Genomic DNA, 7,612 nt, shown 5'->3' with positions numbered 1-7,612 from the left:
AACAATTTCATCAAGTGACATACCTTGATTTGAGAAAGGCGGAGGTGGTTAATTCACTTGTCTTTGCTGCTGGTATTGGTTTTGCACAGGTTGATTCCCATAACTCAGATTAGGATGATCTCGCTATCCTGGATTATAAGTATTGGAAAAGGGATCATACCTGTGTTGTGGCTGTCCATAATATCCTACTGCATGCTGTCCATAATTTCCTACTGCATTAGCATGTTGCATTGATTCATCCTCTTGTAATGCAGGACACATATCAGTAGCATGACCCGAACCCGAATAAATTCCACATACCTTAACAGTTTGCATGTTCCCTACAGCCAATTGCCTCACCAAAGAAGTTAAATCAGAAATCTGTTTCTCAAGGTTACTTACCTCATTAACCTTCCTAGGTGTTTGATCCATTCTCATTCCAAACTGCTGAGAGTTTGCTGCCATGTTAGCAATCAGCCTCTTTGCCTCTTCTGGTGTCTTTTTAACCAAAGCTCCTCCATTAGCAGCTTCTATCATACTGCGATCCATTGGTAGAAGTCCCTCATAGAAATATTGAATCAAAGGCTGCTCACTTATTTGATGATGGGGACAACTTGCATACAGCTTCTTAAATCTCTCCCAATACTCATACAAGCTCTCTCCATTATACTGCCGGATTCCACAAATTTCTTTTCTTATGTTGGCATCACGGAAAGCAGGAAAATACTTCTCTAGAAATATCCTTTTCATCTCATTCCATGAGTTGACAGATCCGAAATGAAGGTAATATAACCAATCCTTAGTTGTGCCTTCCAGTGAGAAAGGAAAAGCTCAAAGCTTGATTTGATCCTTTTAAACTTCTTGAGGTTTCATGCTAGAACACACAACATGAAATTCCTTTAAATGCTTATGTGGATCCTCACCTGTAATGTAACACCCCTATTTGCATAGCCTAGTATATTTCACTGTTCCGGTGACCGGTGTCGGTCCGGATAATTAAGGGGATTAGAACCACACTTAAGACAACTGGATAAGCTATAAACACAAATAATTAGTAATTGTCAATTAGTTAAGCACAAATAAGAAAAATAGAATATAAGAAGTTAAACGAGCCGAGATTCACAGTGATGGGTGACCTTCTCGGGAACGACTGCGAAGTCGATTTAAACTCAAATTTCGAACCGTAAAATGTGACGTTGCGGTCCTTAGGACTATTACGAACACAGTGAAAAAGAGAAAATCACGAAAAAGAACTGTTAAGCTAGTTAAATAATTAGGTCAGAAAGCCGGAAGAAATATTGAATTATTTGCAAACCGGGTTGAACCGGCGAGGGGCAATTTGGTCAATTGACCCCGAGAGCTGACTCCTGACCTAACTGTCAAATAAAATCTGAGAAAAGAAAATTTCAGAATCGAGAATTAAATTAAAGAACTAATAGAAAAAAAAAAAGAGGAAATGAAAAAGTGAAGAGAGGTGACATCATGCATGACATCATGCATGATGCCATAAATCCTATAATTAATAAATTTAGTTAAATTGATTTTTTTTTGGTCTTCCATAAGATAAAATACATAAAAGAAAAGAAAAGAAAAAAAAAATCATTTTGTCTTCCCTCCCAACCAGCTGGCCTCTCTCTCTCCCAAAGCTCTCTCTCTCAAAACTCCATTAGAGCATTAAATTCAAGCTTCATACACCCTAAATTAACCATAAATTTCCCTAAAGTTCTTAAGTAAATCTTAACCTAGACCTTTGATTTAGCTATTGCCTACAAAAAGAAGAAGAAAGGAGGAGAAATAAGAAGAGGAAAAGGACATCTAAAGAGGTTAGTGGCTAATTCTTACATTCCTCCTTATCTTTTTGATTTATATAATTGTAATAACTTAGAAGTTAAAGAAATGAAACAAAAACAATTGTGAGGACCAAACTAAAATTTCAGCCAGCATGGTGGGGGGTGTGATTTGCATGGTTTGATTGAATTAGAAGGGAATATAAACATTAAGAAGTTGAATGAATATGGTTAAAAGCTTTGAATTAGCTAAATGCAAGAATTTGTGAACTAGGGTTTGGACACTTAGGGTTTAGAGACTAAAAATGTGAGAAATTGGTAAATAATGACTTTGACCTAGTTTAAAGTGAGAAATGGTCAATTGTGACCAAATGGAATGTGTTAGAAGTGTTTGAACCAAAAGCAAATTCGGATTCAATGTGGTCATGCTGTAAGGTCCCTTTAAGGGACCAAAACTGAAAATTTACAAGTCCAATTGGTGTGAGGCCAATTGGGAATGAAAATAGACACAAAATGAAACATTTTTCATTGAGGAAGCATGCCCAAAAAGTGACCAAAACCTAATGAACAGATTGACCAAACCCTGAAAATCTCAGTCTGCCCTGTACAAACTTACTAAATGAACAGTGTTTGTTCATTTAGCCATAACTTGAGCTAGACAAGTCTAAATGACCTGAAATTTTACCAGTGGACATTGAGATATAGACATAAAACTTTCATGAAGAACACAAACTCAAATTATGCCATTAACCAAGTCATTTGGCCACCCCAATTTAGTGACCTAAAACTGCCAGAACCAAAATTTGCCCAGAAAATCTGGGTTAAGTCTAATCCGGTAGCTATGGTTCAAATGGCTATAACTTGAGCTACAAAACTCCAATTGGAGTGATTCAAAAAGGAGAATAAACTTAAGACAATAGAAAACATTTTCTATGAAGAAAGTTTTGCCACATTCCAACAGTAAAATGACTAATGGAATAGTGCAACTTAAGACACCAAAACTGAAAATTTACAAATTTGCCTAAAAGACTTAGAATTTGAGTAAACAACCAAAACCAACAAATTTAGTAACCAAAATGTGGTATATGGGTGAAGTTGGAATTTCCATACCTATTAAGCCTTAGAAAGTCAACAAATTGACTTGAATAGTGTAGTGAATAGTAACTCCGAAACACAAAATTTAAAGAACGTCAAGTTTAGCACATTAGAGCTAGGTAAAAGTGAATTTAAATTTATTTTTGGATTTGTGCTAAGTTATGATACTGAAACACTGTAAAACTGTGTGTTTCAATGGAAAAGAACACCGGGAAAGAACCCGAGGAATCGAGTCAAGGCCAAGAGGCGACTCGTTTAAGGTTTGTGCATAACGTATAATTTCTGTAAATTATTTTCTGCATATTGTTTTGAATAATTTGAAATAGTGAATTATGACATTATTTATGATGTTTTGATTTAAATTGTTGAAAGTTATCGTGTATATTTGAAATGGCAATGTTTAGTAAATTGTTAAGATAAGTTTTGAAACCACAGTGTCATGACCATATATTTGAATACCTCACTAGCATGACTAGTGGGGGTAATCAGTTTCGAATTTTGATTCCTTCTCTGGCTGAAGTGTTGAGGTGTGTGCCAGTAGAAGAAGAAATTGAATGGATATCCATATATTTGAGCTAGCTAGCCTTGTGATGTGACTTCTCCTTAGCCTCTGGCTAGTGAGATTATATTTGTTTCGAATGGCATGATATAACTGTGGGTTTTATGAAATTGGTTTTGATACTTTGAAATGAAATTGTTTGGATTAAAATCTCATAATTCATATTTTGTATATAATTCTCATGTTTAGTCCAATTTTTGAATAAATGTGATTTAAATTCTGCATAAAGATTATTTTAGTATGTTGTGCACCACTGAGTCCTAGTACTCAGCGATGGCTATTATTGCTGTCGCAGATATAGAGACTAGAAGAGCAGCAGAGTGAGCTGCTGAGGACAAAGAAACTACCTGCTTTGAAGTTATCGGGTATATTTTATACCCTGACTGTAGAAATTTATTTTGATGTATGTAATGCACGTAAATATATGGATATGTAAAATTGGTCTTGAGTAGCTTTGTACAAAGTTTGTATAAAGTTTGTATAAAGTTGTAATAAATTTTAGTTTGGATTTTCCGAATGTAAATTTTTAGTATGATGTATATATAAATTGTTTATCTTTAATGAAATATGAATGAATGAAATTGATTAACAGTATCTTGATGATTACTGAATTTTTGGAAATTGAGAAATGAGGATTGTTGAATTTTGAAACTTGAGAAATTGGTTGAGATTGATTGTGAATTTGAAGAAGTTGTTGAGAAAAATTATTGGAATTGTTTTTTTCAGGTATTTGAAGAACTGTTTTCTCAAAATACAGGCGGCACTCTGCCGAAATTTTTATAAAATTTGCGGAAAAATAAAATGGGCCAAAAATTTCAACTAGCTTTCAACTTTAATTAAATATTTTGATACCAATTAGAAAATGCTCACCACTTATCAAAAGTAAGAAAATTATTTTAAAATCCCTTGTAGGGTACTTAATGAGTTATCGGTAGGTGAAGTTCGATAGTTCATTAGGTATTCTACGGGATAATGTTATGCCTTACAGAGGGGTAAGGTGTGACATGTAAGACCATGAAACTTAGGCAATAAATGGATTACTCTAGATTTTAACTCAAAAGCAACATTTAAAGCAGGGTATTGAATACACAAAGGCTGTTGGTTTAGATCAGGAGCAGCCAACTCTTTCAAAGTTCTAGCAGCCATGATTTCGTTCTCAGAATTCTATTTCGAATCTGAATCCGAAATCAATTCCCTTAGAGATTGGACTCCTTCAGATGTACTTGGAATCTGCCTAGCTTACTTAGCTAATTTTCTCAAGTGTTTAGCTGTTTTTTCTACTTCTGGATCAAAGATCAACTCACTAGATTGAGAAGTTCTTGTCATAGACAAAAAAAATCAAAGTAAAAACAGAAAAATGTCTAAAAACCCTAGAAAACGATCGAATTTGGCCTCAAGAGGGTGAGGCCAATGAATCTTATAGATTGATTGGTTATTTTCAGAATGTCATTTCCATCAGAAAAAGTATGGGCCGCCCTCCTAATTCAATAAAAAATCTATCGATGAATAGTAACACCGTAATTTTTTAAAAAAAAACCTGAAAATAGCAACGCTTCACAAACAGAGTTAATAACAAAATATCCTAACACTAAAAACACAAAATCCAATAAACTTTCAGTCCCCGGCAATAGCGCCAAAATTCTTGATGGCTGTCGAATCCACCAGAAATTAAATTAACTGAAATTACCAGTAATGAAATATTTTCTGCAATAAGTGATAAATCTAAGTCAAACCATAGAGACTGAATTACTAAATTTCATGCATTTGTGTAATGGAAAAAGAAACAAAGGTGGGGGGGGGGGGGGGGTTATAAATATGAAACTCACATTTAGAAATTAAAGAACTAAATTTAGATATCAAAATCTCAATTTAAACAAACTTCAGTCCAAGGTAATTCACATTCCAATGCATTGATTCGATCATAGACAAAAGAAATACAATTATCTCTTATTGAATACTTAACGTAGATTTACCAAACAGCAAGGTAAAATCCCTAACTTCCCTATACTCATCAATTCGAGCCCAGCACTCTTATTGACTCTAATTATTAACTGAATTGGTATTAAGCAATCCTCATCAAATTAATAACTGCTTTAAGAAAAGGAAGTAGTTAAGATGAACAATAATTTATAAAGCATAAATCATTTAATTCACCCTATTGTTTCCTTAGGTTATTATTCTAAACTTGGATCATAATCAATAAAACCTAATTGCTACTCATGTTCAATCTTACACAACAATTACAGATTATGAAGATGAACTAGCAATTGATCACATCAAACAATTAACTAATAGGCCTTTTTAGCAAATCATTCAATAGATCAAAGTCAATGAAATCAGAAAACAATAGATTTTCAAAAAGACATAAATTAAATTAAGATCCTGGTCTCACAAATCACGCATAAGAACTAGAATCTCTTGAACTGAATTAAGAACTTAGCTACTTATGTTCATGGCTTATAGAAAATTGAAGAAAAATAAAGAAGAAATCTAAAAAGAGAATGGAGAATGAAGGTCTTCTCTGGTGTTCAAGAGGCTGCTGAATGGTTCTTTTGGCTGCTGCCCAAAGATGTCTTTATAATTGAAAACCTAATCCCAAAGATAAGAACCAAACTTGAAAAAGTTTTGAAATTTAAAAAAGACATATTTGCAGCTCTACAATCACTGCTTTTTTTTATCCACTTCCCTTCTGAATCTGTCTTTGCCTTCTTCAGAAAAGTTGTAGCCCTATTTCTTAGCTTTCCAACGGGTACTCATTTGCCCAAATCTGAGGACTACCGCCCAAGTTATGGCTAAAAAACTGAGACTAAGACTGATTCTGATAAAGTGTCCAGCCCATAATGACAACTTCATTGCCATTTTTGACAATCAAAACGACCTTGTTTCGCTTCCAGCCCTTCATAGAAGTTGTAGAGGTGGCTCTTAAGGTTCAATTGGGCTTGGGCTTGCTTCATTTGGACAACTGGAACTCCAGATACAAAATAAATACTAAAACTGGTCGTGACACATCAAGTATGGGCTTTTGTATTAGATTCACAACTAATTTTGACAACCTTAGAGACTGATCTGGGCTTTGGTCCCTCTTTGTCATTTGTAGTGCTCTATCTTAGCTTTTCAATGAATTAAATAGCATTGGATTTGGAGACTTACAACTTCAAAATTCCTGAAAAACACAGTAAAGGTCACATTAATGCAAATGCTGAAAATTTCTCCATTTAACATAATTATTCCAACGACTATCTAAAAACATGCCTAATTGATATGAAATGCCTAACCCACTGAATTAAACATAAAAACACACTAAAAACACTAAATGTGATGGGAGTAAAATTAATAAATTATGTACTTATCAAATTTTCTGTAATTACATTTGAACACAGAGCCTTCTTTATTGTAAAGAACAGTATAAACATGTTCCTTCACATACCAGCTATTCATCAAACTTCTTTCCATAATTTTATGCTGTTCAAACCCTGGCTCAACAAATTCTTCATCACTTTCATCAACATATTCAACTGTAGCAGGTTGATGCACATTGCAATACCAAATTCGTTTGATCTCATTCTGAACCTGTTTATACATGCCAATAGTGTAGGCCTCTTGAAATTATCGCTCCTATTGAAAATCTGAAATGCAATTCAAAACTGTGTTTTTGGATTTGAAATATGCAAAGAACTCTTTTTCAACCTTATCTCTTAATGTAATATTGTATTGCTCAATAAATTGCTTCAAAGAGCTCATGGAGTTAACATACCCATCAAAATAATCATGCATACCCTCACTTCTTTGAGTTGATAGCATTCCATCCCAGAAGATATGGTTGACATAAACTGGAACCCAAAATTGTTTTTCACTGTAAAGCTTCAATAACCATTCATTACCTTCCAAATTTTACTTCATAATAAATTCATGCCAATTTTTCTCGAATATTGTAGGACTTAGGCTATCATATATGAGTGTAATAAACTCCTTCCTTGCCTTGTCATACTCTTGAACACCCCTCAACTTCTCAGGAACCTTACAAAGAATGTGCCATATATAAAACCTGTGGGTTGTATTAGGCATAACTTCTTTTATTGCTCTTTTCATGCTCTCACATTGATCTGTCATAATTGCATTTGGAGCACGACCACCCATTGCTGCAAGCCATGTACTGAAAACCCATTTAAAAGTCTTAGCATCCTCATGAGAA

General features: G+C 34.1%; 1 non-coding gene across 1 annotated transcript; it reads left to right on the top strand.

Annotated features, from left to right (window-relative positions):
• The first annotated feature begins 574 nt into the window (after positions 1-574).
• Positions 575-681, top strand: LOC131173527 (small nucleolar RNA R71). The gene has a single exon (XR_009143843.1). It is a non-coding gene; the product is annotated as a small nucleolar RNA R71 (small nucleolar RNA).
• The last annotated feature ends 6,931 nt before the right edge of the window (positions 682-7,612 follow it).

This window comes from Hevea brasiliensis, chromosome 14 (genome assembly GCF_030052815.1).
Source record: "Hevea brasiliensis isolate MT/VB/25A 57/8 chromosome 14, ASM3005281v1, whole genome shotgun sequence".
Taxonomy (NCBI): Eukaryota; Viridiplantae; Streptophyta; class Magnoliopsida; order Malpighiales; family Euphorbiaceae; genus Hevea; species Hevea brasiliensis.
The sequence above is the reverse complement of the archived record's forward strand: the minus strand, read 5'-3'. Positions and strand labels throughout refer to the sequence as shown.